This window comes from Aphelocoma coerulescens, chromosome 10 (genome assembly GCF_041296385.1).
Source record: "Aphelocoma coerulescens isolate FSJ_1873_10779 chromosome 10, UR_Acoe_1.0, whole genome shotgun sequence".
NCBI classification, from domain to species: domain Eukaryota; kingdom Metazoa; phylum Chordata; class Aves; order Passeriformes; family Corvidae; genus Aphelocoma; species Aphelocoma coerulescens.
This window is the reverse complement of record NC_091024.1, coordinates 11,032,354-11,048,635: the sequence shown is the minus strand read 5'-3', so window position 1 is coordinate 11,048,635 and position 16,282 is coordinate 11,032,354. Positions and strand designations below refer to the sequence as shown.

Sequence of the window (16,282 nt, the reverse complement as noted above, 5' to 3'; positions counted from 1 at the left end):
TCCTGCATCCCACTTGTAAAGGAGGAAATGGCTGTATCAGTTTAACTCAGATGATTGCAAGGAATCACCATTACAAGCATGCCAAGAGAGCATTTCCCTGCATCTGGGACTTCTAACATATTTGAGGGTTTCCTCGTAGCACTGATGTGATGAATTGCCAGAATGCTCTTCTGAAGAATGGTTTTGTAAAGCTGTTCTGCTGCCATCTCGTTTGTGACCAGAAGGAACCTGGCAAACACATGCAGGGAGTGCACAGATTAGCCCTAAAAAGCACCCAGGGAGAGTCTTGACTGGTAGAAATTGGATCCTCACTCCCACATGGAAATGGTTGCTGCTTGCAATAAATTACCTGGATGCTATTATGGGGATGGCGAGAGGGGTTGTACTAACTTGTACCTCCCTTCCTTCCAAATTCTGCTCCAACATGTTCTCCTACAAGTCCACTGAACTCAGGTGTGCAGGAGAGACATAAAAGAAATCAGGACTTGCTGTGTCCTCTCTATCTTCTTTTGTTTTTGGTTCATTGAATTTTATTCCTGTAATTCAATAAATATGGTGGAGAAGGCCAGAGGATATGAATTAAATATGACAGGAGACCACAGGAATCCTGACCTTATGTCTCACAAGAAAATCTTGAAACCAACCCCCTGCACATACCTATCAGCGTTTTAGCTGCTGAAATCATTATAAATGCTATTGAAATACAACTAAGTTCACCTTCTCCATTGCACAGCTAATTGCAGCTTCCCTGAAAACAGTGGCTATCTAGAGACCTCATCCTGGGCTATGCCTTTGTTTCTTTATGGATGTTTTGTTTTCTTCTTTTGAAAAATGAGTTTAACTTCAAATGCTTTCATTCTGTGTGTTGTGGCAAGGAGAGACGTAGTTAAAATATTTCTCAGCCCAAGACACTCCGAGAAAACTTTTAACACTTCTCTGTGGAATGTGCGGTCAGCTTTTACTTCAGCAGGCACTTAGGTCTATATTTCACATCCAGATGACAGAACTTATATTACTTTAAAGAATTCATCTATTTATGCTGCTATTTTTTGAAGACCTGTCTGCTTTTATTGAACCCTGCGTGCTGGCAAGCAGAGCAAGCACTTCATCACCAAAATGAAAGAATCCATTTTGACATTTCTCTATTTCTTCACTATATTGGTAGATCCCACACAAGCCAATCACATACAGCAAAGCATGGAAACTACAGCAGTGGTGATCTCTTACTAGAAGATTTTTCAGCTTTTCGAATGACTCTTGGATTCCCTAAAGCTTCCCAAGATTTATCCCAGTACTGTGCATCTATAGCTATTTGCATCTCCTGTTGGCATTGCATCAAAATTGCATTTTAAAAGCACAATTAATGCCTTTCAAATATATCCTGATAGAGGTGCTTATGTGTATGGATCTCTGGCTGGGCTCAGTGGGAATCCGGGCACTTAAGCGCTGAAACACAGGCTTCATTTCGATCTGTAAGTCCATAATTTTGTCTGGCATGCCTGAATTTCTCAACATAATGCTTTCTCTACCACAGGGGTAAAAATTGCTCCCAGAGTTTACATCAGAGTAAAACTTTACAACCCACCTGCACATTGAGTAAGAATCAGCCCTTGTAACACACAAAGAACAGTAGCTCGAGCACTTAGTAAAAAATAAGTATAAATTATAGTGCTCTAAAGCTATTCAAATGCACAGCAAATGCACACCAAATTTTGCAATGGATAATCTCTTGGTCAGTACAAACACCCACACACAGACTCAGACCAGTCTTAGTCTGCTCTGTGCCTACTCAGTGAGTAAAATGACCAATTTACTTTTCCATAGAATGAGGAGGACCATGATTATGGTTTTTAGAGGTCATAAGGACTTAGAGGTCCAGTCCAGTATTCCAGCCATAACTGGCTTCCTTCTGGCACATACCACATCTCTTGTTCCCTGAAAAAAACATACAGGAGAGAAAAAAACACTCTTTATCTTTATATTAAGAAAAGTGGAAGCCTGTCCTCCTGTCCTACATCTTTAAAATTCTCTCTGTTGTCTAAAAGAAAAAAACAGAATAAATAGAGAGGAGCACCTTATCTTATCTTCAATTGAATTTTCCCTGAAGGACCCAAGTCCCAGGTAGGTCTGGAGAAATTTGAAGCATCGTTGCCTGTAGGTGTTTTCTAAACACACAAGATACAAATTTATCAGAGTATTCCCTCTCTTCTACATATTAACTTTCATCTTTATTCTAAATGTATCATTCTTCACCACTTCAGAAGGAACCAGGGAAAAAAATGAATGAGACTTCTTTGTGTTATAAGCCCATGGTTCGGAAGTAAAATTATTTTCTAAATTTCACAAAATTCTTAATATAAGAAATGAACGTAAGGTTGAAGATAGCAGATCTGGTTTGGGGGCTTTAACTCATTTAAATGATCCATTTCTCTTTGAGATAATTCCAAAAGTACTTCAGTGGAAGCTCATCGCAGAGCAACAGGGCATCTCATCAAAAGGTTTAAAAAGAAAAGACCAGGGGAAAAAATCTTCAATAGAGCCTGTGTCCTTTTATCCTTGATTTACCGAGCATATCAGTTACCCCCCTTTGTTAAGAGGTCTTTTCATTTCTCGGTATAAAATAAATTCAACCATTTTATCAAGATGTTCTTGTTACCAGCCACCAGTATAAATTTTACTTGCTGTAGGTGGGGGAGAGGTTTTCTGGCACAGCAGTTGTCCAATTAACTGGAGTATCACAGGCAGCAGGAATGGTTTGCAGGGTCTCATTTCATGAATTACCTGGGTGCAGGGGGAAGATGCATTTTCTTCTCACTGGTTTCCCATTTGTGTCCATGACCCAATGTCTCAAATCTACGGAGAAGGGAGAGGAGCAGAGGCAGAGGGGATGAGGACAGGCACCCTCACTGTGCAGGTGAGTCGGAGCGTGGGCTGCTGCTGGCAGGGCATGAATTATTCATTGATAATAAAAGTAAAACAAGTTGTCTTAGAAGCTGTGGAGCTACAAGAGTCTTCTTTGCCGCAGATTTCTATCCTTAGTCCTCCAGCCTCTCCTGCCCAGCTGCAGTAACCCTTTCTGGTCTCCTTTGACACTTTACCGGGCAAGGGACACTCAGGTGGGCTCATGGACCTCAGACTCACTTAATCTCTCTCTGCATAACCAGGTTAAAAGTACCATGGATCACATTCCCTAAAAAAGGAGAGTTTTGCCTGAGCAAAGGCTGAGTATTAAGTCAAGACATAGAAGAAATTGATTCCCATTCTCCCAGCTTTTGAACTCTTTCCTGGTTATTGTTTTTTCCTTTGTTTCACCTCAGTTATCCAAAAGTTCTTAGTAGAGTTAATTTTAAGAAGTTCGGGAATATCCCACTGTAGCCCTGACTAATTCCTCAGCTACCCCTGAAGTAAAGAGACATAGACAGGGGAAAGGCCAAGCCAGCCCAGGAGGACTGTCCTGGTGATCCCGGAAGCAGCTCAAGAGAGAAAGTCCCTGCTTGGATACAGGGAACAATGAGATGCAGCTGAAGAATCACCAAAGACCTGGAAGATTCAAAGTGTTCAGAGCAGGTTTGAGAGGCTCATTTTGTCAAAGCCAGCAAGAAGGAAATGCAGTCTCTGATAACAGATATCAGTATCAGTTTTAGGTCTGGAGGTGATGTGAAAGGCAGAGATACGGAAAATTCAACTAAAATAACTTTTAAAAATGGAAGATGTAGCTGTGCCCTGGGAAACCATGATGGAAGTCAAAAATTACATTCACCTGGTGTTTAAAAAGTGGATAAAGATAAAAATCAGTCTGTCACAACGACACAACTAGGCCCCCTACACTCACTATGGCTGCATCCCAGATCCCTCTTTCGGGGTTTTGGTCTCTGAGGAATGCACTCTCCTTTGAACTTGCATTTTCTTGGTGTCTTCTAGATAGAGACAAGTCTGAAAGCTCAGCTGATAGTTTTTCGAAGCTTACAAATTACTTCACAAGTGGATGTGGAACAAGAAGTGGATCTCAAGCAGGCAACAAAACCCTCTCTGTTCCATACAGCCGAAGAGTGAGATGGGAAAATGTTTTTGAAATGAAGGAATTGATATTTTCCCATTGGACAGAACTTTTCCTGTCAGCTGGGCTGCAAGTTGGAAGGTCTGAGTTTATAAACAGAAATCAAAACACCTCACACCCAATGTTTTGGTACATTTTCCACATAAATAGAACTGATCGCAGATCATTTGCACTTATCAAGATTTTTGTGCAGTCATAGACCAGATGAAAACTGCCTCTGAATCACATCTTGGTGTCCCTTTTCATTGTTGACATCTGAGTTTTCTTACTCAGTTCTCAATGCATACAAAAGAACATATTTGAGTGTATGCAATGGCTGTGCTTTGATTTTTTTGTTGTCCATTGGGGCTAATAACAGTCTATAAAATTTTTCATCCCAAAGCTACTCGGTGTGATCAGTACAGACTGTGAATGATCTTTCCTTGTCTGTGCAGCGCCCTGCATGGAATGACTTGGTCTCAGTCCAGTTCCCTGTGGATCAGTGTGTACATCACAATCCCTATTTCCATCAGCAGCCACCAGCAAATTTGCTGGCACATTGAGCCTTTTTACCATTTCCCTTCACAAACCATTGCTTCAGGTCAAGCCTGGTGACGTGGCTGTGTGATCCATCTCGAGGTCCCTGTAGGGCTTTTTTTGGACACACAGAGCACAGGTACCGAGAGCTTTTGGAGCAGCACCCCTTGTGAGCACTTGGGCCACCCAGCTTGTCCTTTACCCTTCCCAAATGGCAGGTGAAGCTGGAAAATCAGTCCAGCTGTGGGGTGACACTGCCAGACGTCATTCAGGGAACAATGGACATCACCTCAATGCAACGGAGCTGGATGTGAGCTAAGCCGGGATTTCAGTAACTCACAAATGGATTCTTCTGGCTCTGCTGAATTACAGGAGGAGATAATCTCCATTGCAGTGCCAACAGGGAAGATCATTATGGGGAGGCCACCTGTGTATTCCAGGCTTTCAGACCAAGCCGCTCCCCTATTGATTTTGATATCAGTGTTTTATATCAGTTTTATATAGGTTTTTTATATCAGTGCTGTCAGTCAGGCCTGGTGCTGTTCTCTCCCAAGCTTCTCTGGACCAATTAGAGATTTCTGCGGGAGCACCGGCGGCCGCAGAGCTCGGGAGCCTGTGTTTTCCCAAAGCCTGGCAGTGCCCCTGTCAGCACCCGGCTGCAGGAGCAGGAACAAAGGCTCTGCTCCCACCTCAGGGCATTTGGTGGATGCTTTTGAACAGGTGAACTATTGTACTGCAGTGTTTAACAAGGTCACTGAATGCACAGGACACAGTGGCTCCTGCTCAGCTGTGCAAACTGCAGCCCTTTCTTTGAATTCAGTGGAACTTTTCAGAGCCTTTTATGAGCTATTCCATTTCATTTTCTCTCCTCGCTCTCTTGTCAGTGCACAAGCTGCAGAAATTGTCTGTGACAGCTCAAATTCTACTTTGTCAGCCCAAGTTTACCTGAACACAACTGCTGCCTTCAGTGGGATTGTCCCAGATACACAAGAGGGGGGTTTGCCTCAGTATCTGCTTCTCCTAATGAGAACTTACTCACTCACACAGGGAGTTTATAATTTGATAAGAACTCTGAGCAAGTCTCAGGTCTTCTCTTTCTTCTCATATTTACTTTTACTGGGCTCTGCTGCAGTTTTATTTACCCAAATAACTCCAAAGTGTTTGTAAGTGGGTCCAAAGGAACCAACTTGGTACAGAAAGCCTGAAAGCCCCTGCCTTTGTTGCTAGTTGACATATTTCATGTGTTTTATCCTTAATTGGCAATGTGGCTGTGTCAAATTGCATCTCCCTTCCTGTAGCCTCATTCAGAACCAGTGGAGCTCAATATTCTGCTCAGACTGAATATTTGATCTGAATTTTGCAGAGGGATGAACTGCTTGCCAATAGCAGTGTCTCCTGTCATCTATTAGGCTTCCAAATGTATATATCTTTATCCACACTATCTGTGGATCTATGCATGAAAACATTGGTAGCTGACTCTCCTGGTAGTTCAAATTGCAAACTAACTTGATTAAAACCTCCTAAGGACAGGATTTAAGTAATTTGCACTTTATTTTCTGTGCAACTGTAATGTCAAAGATTTTGTCCTTTACAATCACACATGTATAAATGAAAAATCCTGATTTTGTTTTCTTCAGCCAAAGAGCAACTGAAATTTTACCAGATCTTGAACTCTTTTGCCATGGGGTTTTGGATATAGGAGTATCTGTGAGACTTTGGAGGAGATAGATATCTCTTATCTGTCTGTGTGTGGTCACCCAGTTATTTACCAGCTTTTCAGAATTACATCACAAAGCCCATTACTTTAGAGTTGACATCTTTTCTTTTTTTAGATGCTTCTTATTTGCTTTGATCCTTTCACCTGTGGATCCTGCAGCTCAGCACCAAGGTCCACCACAGCTGTTCACATCATCAACCCCGTTCCTTTGTGTTTTCCATCCACATTGCTGCTTCCATGGCTCCAGTGCTCATAGCAAGGGCCCAGCTGAGAATTCCTGCTGTGTCCAGCACTTTTGGCTCCTCCTGGACTCAGTTTTTTGGTGTGTGGACATGAGTTCTGGTGTGCACTTATGGACTGATTTGAGATTGTGCTTGCACATTGTCCTTAATTTTACAGTGCAGCTGTGGAAGAATTCTAAAAGAAAGTTTGCAAATAATGCAAAACTATTGGGATTGTCAAGGCAGTAGCAAATCTGGGGAAAGGTTCCTATTCCTGAATGACTGGGTATGTTGAAATTCAGTGTTTAACAATGCAGAGTAATAGATGATAGAGAAATAATGTTAAGTAAATACACAAAAGATGAGTTCTAATTTAATTCCTGCTATTCAGGGAAAGAGATCAGGCAATCACTGTGGGTAGTTTTCTGAAAAACTCAACCCCTCAATGAGTCTGAAACATTCAGATGAATCCAGAGTGCCTGATGGAATAGTTAGAATGATCAGGATGAGAATAAAACAGGATGGAAAAGCCATTTTTTTGGTATTGTGTAAACCCATAATATATCCAATTCTCAAATTACTGCACACAGCTTGGCTGATTCCTGCTTACAAAGGATAGAATGGAAATGGGGACAAAGATCATCTTTTATATGGAATGATTTCTATAGAGAGTCACTCGATAAGCGGGAACTCGGCTCCGAAAACAGATGGCTGAGGAGGGATCCGATAGAGATCTGTGGAACTGGGGATGGTGCACAGAACAGGAACAAGGAAGGGTTATTTACTATTTCTAATAACCCAGGAACAAGGGCCAACCAATTAAATGATTGCACAGCAGGTTAAAAACAAAGAGAGTGCTTTTCACTGAATGCGTAATTAAGTTGTGAAATGGCTCCCATAAAATGGGAATAACAGTGGGATGATTTTGCTTAGAGAAGGGGTCACCGAGGGTAGGGATGTGAGAGGTCTCACTCCATGGGGGAAGGGGAAGAAGGAATGCATTCTTGCTACTTATCACAGTATAAGAAGGTTCCCAATTAAAAATCAGGCAGTGGGTTTGAAGCAAGCAGATAAAGATGTTTCTTCTCCTTTGTATTTGTAATTAAACTGTGGATCTTCTTGCCAGAAAACATCATAGAGGATGAAGGTATAAATGATACCTTTTATTTCCAGTTTTAGCTAATGTCCTTTTGCAGAACTGTTCAGACTTGACAGCCAGAGCCCACATTTATTATTGCAAAAAAGTCAGGAGGCCACAGCTGTTTTACAAGGTGGATCTTGAACTGTGCCACTCAGGCTGTGTGGATAGAGCAGAAACCATCTCAAATATCCAGGCAAAGGTGCTTCCATAAAACAGCTGGGGCCGAATTGTCACAGGCAGCTCTGGGTTCCCACTCTGAAGGTCACTGCCTGGCACTGAAATTCTAGTCTGTATTTCCAAATGGCTCCTGTTAGCCACTGGTCTGTGCTGCCCAAATCTGGGAAAGGAAATGATAGAAGTCCACGGAGTGTCAAAATCTTTACAGTGGTAACCCTGATTTTGATGCCTCTGTTTAGAAAAGGCAAAAAAATGAGCTTTTTTTAAAATCTTCACCAGTATATTCAAGGACTGTGGTTTGGTATTTTGATATTTAGCCACCTTCTATCCCCAGTTTGGACATGAGTGGTTTGTTGGGCACATCATGGAGAACACATGTGCCAGGGATATACTTCTCAAGGGTGTAAATAATTCCCACTGACTTGGAATAACTCATGCGATGACTGAGCTGTTTTACCTTTGGGGATATTTAATTGTGATCTGGCCATGGGTTTTGGAACATTTTAAAACAGCTGATCAAAGCTGGTTATAGTGACAGCAGTGAGCCCCCCAGATGTCTGTGTCTTTACAGCTTCCCCAGAGTTAAGTTTAAAATATTCTGAGAGTTTGCTCCCTGCCTCACCTGTATAAATCTGCAGTGGCCCTATTCCAGGTTTAAATTCCAGGTTTCGATTGCTTTAACTAGAGGGGACTTGGTTTCCCAGCTTGGCCCCACATTGGACATGAGTAATCCCTCTGGAACTGACATGATTTATCTGCCTTGATAATCTACCTGGTTTACCCAGTCTAAATCCAATCCGCTGTTTTTGGAGAGGTCTCTCCTGGATAAATGTGTTTTGTGATATTCTATTAGGTGAAAAGTGCTGACTGCATAAAAAAATATTCTTGTTCAGAAGTTGATGATCATCTTTTGTACTCTCCACACTACTTTCCTTCTGAATACATTTAATTATATGATGCTGTATTCATTGCCTCCCTGACACTAAAGGGCTCTGCAGTTAAGCCTAAATACTAAACCAGGCAGATATTCAAGTGCTGTAAAGTCAGTTTAGATTTTTTTTTGCCAGCAAGTGCTGCCCTGATTTACGGGATGCGGGAGGGAGGGCACACTCCCTTGCCTGCTTTCTTTATTGAATTCTCTTTCCTTTTTTTAATAACCATGTTTCGGTAACTGGCACTTTAGGAATGGATTTTTTTAATTGCAGATAACTGACTGGTATTGGGCATACTTTTAGTGCAAACTAGAAAACTGTTCCCTGGTGGTGAGGGAGATTATAATGCTTGCTGACAGAAATCCAGCTCAGGTTTGCTGACTTTTAGTACGCAAAATCCAATTTTTTTAATGAAGGTTTTATTTGTGTTTGTTTTCACTGGATTTCATGGAGGGGAAAAAACCATCCCAAAGCTAGGATTTGCTGCCTTTATTCATCAGTTTTATAGTGCCAGAGCATTGTTCCTTTTGGCTCTATGGAGCAAGTTGGAGCCAAGCTGCTGGAGGGCAGGAGAGTGGTGAGATTCTGTGCACCCTCCACTTGAAAAGATGAATTTCTAGTGAAGTCCAAGTGTGAGAGGACACTGAGCCAACATACAGTGCCTGACTCCTGAGATGCACAGATCCTTGCATCCTGTACAAAAAATCCCTCATGGCTGGGTTTTGCTGGGCTGGAAACCATGAGCTCTGTCCAGTTAATTCCAGTTCTCCACATGCACGGTGTCCAGACTGGGGGGATGCACAAGTTCTCCCATCTTGATAGGCACAAATTATTCCCCAGGCAGCCAAATCCTATCCAAAGGCTCTCCTAAGCTGTGACAAAGGATTCCCAAGGTGCCTGGGCAATGGGTTGGGAAAGGTCCCTTTTGGGAGGATGGATGGATAATTGTTGCTCTGAAACCCATTGTAACCCTGGAACCATAGGCTGAGTGCTGCCATTTATTCTTCTTTAATAAAAGTAACCCAAATATACTGTTAATGTATCTCAGATCAGTTTTGAGGCTGTGCAGTGGGAAACAGAGCAACCCAGATGGGGAGTGAGAGGTTCTGGGGACCGAGACACCAGAAATGAGAACATGGTCCTGGTTCTTCTGTGGCCTTAATGAAGGAGTAATGTGAGTTATGACAGTAACAGGCCACAGCAAATATATTTGGGCTTATGAAATAGGAATCCATGAAATTTAACCAGATTTTGTACAAAGAGTTTGGAAAATAACAACCACAGTTACTTTGTGGTAACTTTTACTCCCCTCTCACTCAGAACTCACAGCTTTGCTAGCAAAGACTGTAACCAGTAAAATAAAATTAAATTGTATCTAATAAAGTACTGTGAATACTTAAAACTGACATTATTTATAATATTTTGCTTACTCTCTCTATAACAAATGAAGTTTCCATTTTGTTTGTGTGCATGTTCTGCTGAATACTTCTGATCCATCATCAAATTTAAGAATTAATATCAGGCTGACTAATTCTGAACTTGGCATTTACTGTGAAATTTACTGTATGAATTAGCATATTAGCACAAATTCCGAGGTGAAATAAAATGCTGACATCCATTTTTAAAGGTTTGTAAATCCATGTAAGGTTACAGGAAACAAAGGGGAAGTTCTGCTCATTCCCAAAGGGATCTGTGCTTGGCATGTCCATGTTTTGCTCAGAGAACTGTGGTGTCACTGAGGTGCAGATTGGGGACAGCTTTGCAGATGGCTCTTGGAGAGGTTGATGATTTCATGAAAGACTCTGGCATTCAGGCTGCCAATGGTTCTGTCTTTGGATGAGTCATGAGCTGTAAAGTCACTTTTTTAAGTGTAAGAAAACTCTTTCCCATCCCTTCCGTCTTACCCTGTCTTTGCCGTGAAAAGGACACGGGGAAAGGCAGACTGAATAAGGTCATTGGTGGTTTCATTTTGTCCTTTTAGATGTGTATCAAACCCCAGCACAGCTACCTCTCATCGTGTTACAAGGTGGGTAAAGGAACTTTTGTCAGTGCTCAGTCACAGCAATCACCTGCACACAGAACACTTGGCACGGATGCCTTCCCCAGGCTTTTTACTGCATTTTATTATTAGCACCAATAATAGCCTCTGCAGGGAGTAATTAGTAACACCCAGAGGGGAAAGGAATTCTGCCAGAGGACATCATTATGTCTGGAAAACTAAAGATGCTGTGTAGTAAGGTCGTGAATAAATTGTTTGAGTCCAGGGTGGAGGACAAGCCCCATGCAAGTACAAAGTTTCCCCCTGCTGCTGATCTGCTGATGAAGAGCACAGTAATTTCCACTGAACAACATTAAGGAAATTAGTTTGTTCTGACAGTTTGTGTTGCTGGATACCATATGTTTACCTTGAGGGAATGTTTGTGGAGAACCACTTTGGGTTAATTGTAAATGTCACAATTAAATAAGTAAATATACAGAAGTGTATCTGTGATGTGCCTCAGTGCACAGACACCGTGTCCCAGCACACCGCTGTCCCACATACTGTGTGTACATAGAAACACACATTTGTAGGTGCTAAATCCATACTGATCAGCTTATCTGGACACACAGGCCTCAGCTACAAACAGCAGCAGCATTTGGTCTCCCTGATCTGTGGATCAGCACACACAGGAGGCTCTGCACTGTGCCCTTCTTTCCACTCAATGCTCTGGGCACCGAGCGTGGAGCATCCCTGGGCTGGTGCCAGGGTCTGCCTGCACAACCTGACGAGGAGGGGGCAAGTGAGGGGATCAGATGCTGTGCTAGGAGTCTGTGATTAGTTGGAATCCCACTGCAGACTACCAAAGGTTCCAATATTTTGCCTTTCATGCTGTCAGTCGCCCCCAGTAACCTGTGGGAGTTGAGGAATTTCAACACCTCGGCAGATTAAACCTCAAGAGCAAAGCTGTCACCCAGGTCTTTCTCATGCAAACTTGAGGCCAGGTTCAATAACATCCTGTTACTCTTCTGCATTGCAGAAGCCTTGAAAAATTGATTTTCTGTTTTGCCACTGAGTTCAGTGGAACCAGACTTTAGCCCTCCAAGGGAATTGTATTCCTGTAGATTGTAGCTACTTTGAATAGCCTTAATTCCACATCCTTAAATAGTCAAACTTTGTGACAGACCAGGTGTGGGTGCAGACTTTGCTGGGTGTTGTTGACCACTGCTGGGTTATTAGCTCCCTTTATGGTCCCTTTATTTAACTCCCTTTTTTTTCCTTTCAAAATGCATTTCGCAGGCTTAAAGGCCTGATCCAAAATGCACAGGAAGAAATAGAAATTTGTGTATTGATCACCAGAAAGGGATTTTTAAGGGAGTTAATCGCTGCTTATAGCAGGAATGTATTTTTAAAAGAAACAAGAAATGTAATCTGTTAGGGTAACATTAATCCAGGGAAAACACTTTCTGGAGCAGCCAGAGCTTGTTAACACAGACAACACCTAAGGCAGCATGGTGTCTTTAAGCTCTACTAATATTGAACAATAATAATTTTGGTGGAAGGAAATCTTCCCCTCTCCCTGAACAGAAACAAGACATATTATTGACTGCCATCCCAAAAGATGGATGCTGTGGCCCTCGGAGTCTATTAATATTTGATGCTGATGGATGTGAGCTGGCAGCCTGAGTTATTAATGGAGTTTGGTTCCTTGGACCTCACCCTCAATCCATTGGGGAGAATTAACCGTAACAAGAACTGGATGCCCAAAGTTCTTGGGGTGCTGGGAAGAGCTGTCAGTTCCAGCAAAAATGGGTGTTTCTGAAGTACTTACAGGCATGAAAAGTCACAGGTGGGGCTACTTAGGTCACTGCCACCATTCATTCTGATTTAAAGGGGACTTTTAGGGTCCCAGGGAATGCAGATCCCCTTGTCTATCTTAGCCATGTTGGGGTGCTCCCATCAGGTCTGGATTTCAAACAAGAAGAGGTTCAGTGGTGTTAACTTCTGAGCAGGGGTGGAGGTGTGCGACACCCCTTCCTTGGTGGTGCTGAGGTGGCCTCTCCTAGGTTGGGAGGGGATGATGCAGAGTAGAGGGCAGGAATGTGCTGCTTCACACAGAGCAGGGCATTTCCCACAGCTGGCCCTGGCCCCACATCCCCTAAAGAGACTTTTTCCGTTGTTTATGTTAAGGTCAGATTTGACCCCTGAAATAGAAATATTCCAGTGGATAGATTTTGGAGGTATATTTTGATAAGCTGGGTCTTCTAAGTGAAAATACTGAAAATGAAGCACTTTTGAAAGTTTGTGATGTCCATGTGGGTCATTCTGATTTGGAACATAGAGATGGAAAATACCAAGTTATTTATAGCCCAATTTCTTAATATAGCTTTAGCATTTCCAGGGGTATATGTTTGATGGAATTAGCTACTCCTTCCTAGCATGGATACCACATCCAGGCATTGCACTATCCTCATTAACCTCCCGATCTTAATAGAAAAAAAAGAATAATCAACATAAGGAGCACAGCTGTTGATTAATTTTACTAAATAGGATAGAAATATAAAGTACCATATTGCAAGAGTGAAGATTCAATACACACAGTTTGAAATGAGTTTATTAGAATATATAACTCATTAACAGCTGGATACATATACTGCAGCATTATCCACTCGGGCAGGTGGTGAGAGAGAGGTGGAATTTACATATCTTTAACAGTACCTGAATGCATTTAATTTCAGAGGTCATTCTCCCAAATCAAGTTCAAAATGTTAATAACAAGGTGTGCATTTATAATTAATAAAATCTTAGAGCCAGTGCTATAGTTCAAGTGCATTTTCCTCTTATGTAATTAAGAAGTTAAGTGTATTTGGCAGTTGTCACTCAGAGAGCTCTGAAGGTCTCACTTGTCAAACCTGGGGATAGAAATCTCATTAAACCAGGGGGTTTTTTTTCGGTTAAGGTTTGTTTGCAAAGTACATGTGTGGATGGTGGGCAGCCAGAATGCCCAGCCTCTGTCAGTCCATAAAGCCAAGTACATTAAAGTAAATGCCAAAACTCAAAGGCTTGGAATAAACAGCCTGGTGTTCAGCTTGTGAGAATCACAGAATCTTTAAGGTTGGAAAAGGCTTATAAGACCACCAAGTCCAACCATCAACCAGCACCACCACTTTGTTCACCACTAAATCATGTCCTCAGGTGACACATCCACATGTTTTTTGAAGACTTCGGGAATGGTGATTCCACCACTTCCTTGGCAGCCTGTTTTAATTCTGGACAGCCCTTCCTGTGAAGAAAGTTTTCCTAATATCCAATCTAAACCTCCCCTGAAGCAACTTGAGACCATTTCCTCACCTTATTGTCCTGTCACTTGTTACCTGGGAGGAGAGACTGACATCCACCTCACCACAACCCCCTTTCAAGGTAGTTGTATCCCTTTTCTTTGGCATAATCCAAAGTGATTACAGAAAACCAGTGAATCCACGCCAGTTGAACCTGGCCAGGGAGCACTGACCCCCAACAGGAGCTGCTCTGTGGTCACAGGATGTCAGCTGAGACATTGGAAATCCTCCTGCTGCCTCCAGCCCTGGCCCAGATGGTGTTTTAGAGGTGTCTGGATGTGGTTTCTCCACTTGGGGATGTGGTTTTGGGGTGATTGATGGTTGGACTGGATGATCTTGAAGGTCTCTCCTAACCCTGATGATTCTGTGGTTCTGTGGTTGGTTAATGGGATTCCCAAAGGGGGATTTTAACTCCACATCACTGTACTCCCCTTTCCTTTTCAAAGGCATTTTCTTTTCCTTCTGGATCACTAGTTCAAATCCAGATAAGGTCAGTTGTCATAGAAATTATTAGCAGTACCAGCAGTTCTGTGTAGTACATGAAATGAGTTGGGAGTTTCATTCACACACGATAAGGGTTCCTAAGTGGCACTAATTGGCTGTCTAATTGTCACACATAGGAGAAAGGCAGAGGATTGATTAGGCGTGGAGACTGAATGCCCCTCTGCCAGCCCAAGTTCCTGGAGCTCATTCTGTAGGCATGCTGGCAGGGTAATGAGGGGCAGCGTGCTTTGGATTTTCTGGCTGTCAAGGCAGCATCTTTTCCTGCCAGGCCTTTTCAGGGGAACTTGTTTTACTCCACCAAGGTCAAAGATAGCATCTTTTACAAACAGTGCCTTCGCTCAAAAGTCAGGGACTTGCAGGATTTACTTGTGAGCAATATATTTTAACCATTTCCTTTCCTTCCCCCTGAAACAAAGTTTTTGGTCTAAAATAGGCTGAGTCACACTGGTGTGAGGCAGAACTGCTACAGCAAAGCAGATGGGGGTTTATGGTGCTCAGAAATCTGTTCATATTTCCTTGTGCTGTCTGGGTGTCTGATGTGTGATATACAGGCTCCTGGAGGTACTTGTCACAGCATAGGGAGGCTGACATGGTGCACATTTCTCTCCTGATAGATGGATCCTCCTATCAAACAGTGAAGCCTCTCACCTGCAAAAATACATTTTGACCAGTATCTTTTCCCCTGAGCTATGGCACAGGTCACACCATCCAAGGGAATTACTTTTTAACTTGTAGTGAGTTCACTTTCCCTGGCATATAACTAAATTATTTAATTTTGACTTACTGAAGTAGTAAATTTAGGAGCTAATTTGCAATGTGAAAGTCAGGATTACACACAGAGGAAAAGGAAGCAGAAATACCTTGTATATGTTAATGTGTAGACCTAGCTATGGGACTCAGTAAGTTTACTAAGGCTTAAACCTCAATTACTGAGGTTAAACCACAATTGCTTTAAACCTTATTGTGCTCACATTTTAATTCCCTTGTTGTATCAGATGAACAGTAAGAACTGCATCTCTCCTTTCAACCACACAAGCTGATCAGTGCATACAGCACACAGAATGTCGTGTTAGAGCATTCTATATTTCTGTAAAGTATAAGTATTTATTCTCTTTTCCCTCCCTTTGCCCACACACCTAGAGCAGAAATAGGACAGAGACCATGTTTCTGTGTTCTGCTGTGTGCCTCCTGTCTCTGACATACACATCACTCCTGTTCTGCCTTCTTCCTGAAGTCACAATCTCATGCAAATTAATTGAAAACAAATGCAGGTACCAGCTACGCATCAGAAAGGTCTGATGCACCTGCCATGTCGTTTTCCTCTCTGCCAATCTGTGGAAGATGAGCACGTACGAGATCCTTTAGGTTTTTAACAACCCTATTCTTAGAATATATTTTCCAAGAAACGCAGAGCGATCTCGGCACAATTTCAGACTGTATATTTTGTGATTAGTGTTTCGTAAGTGATGTTTTGCTTAATGATCTAACATCTGTTCTAGGAGGTTTGTTTTTGTAACTTCCCCACCTCCTGCTGAATGAATGCCAGAAACTTGTCCCTTTCCTCCAAGTCAATCAAAGCACTAATTGCATCATAATCATGGGAAGCAGCAGTGACTGCTCAAGTGCTGAAGACTCAGCAATCAACTCACAACACTCCACTCACTGTTCGGAGAGAGAAAGCCTCCCTGTGCCGAGCTGGGA

General features: G+C 42.3%; 1 protein-coding gene across 1 annotated transcript in view; it reads left to right on the top strand.

Moving 5' to 3' along the window:
- Nucleotides 1–16,282, top strand: part of MEGF11 (multiple EGF like domains 11) — a 236,009-nt gene that overhangs the window by 167,481 nt on the left and 52,246 nt on the right. The window lies entirely within an intron of this gene.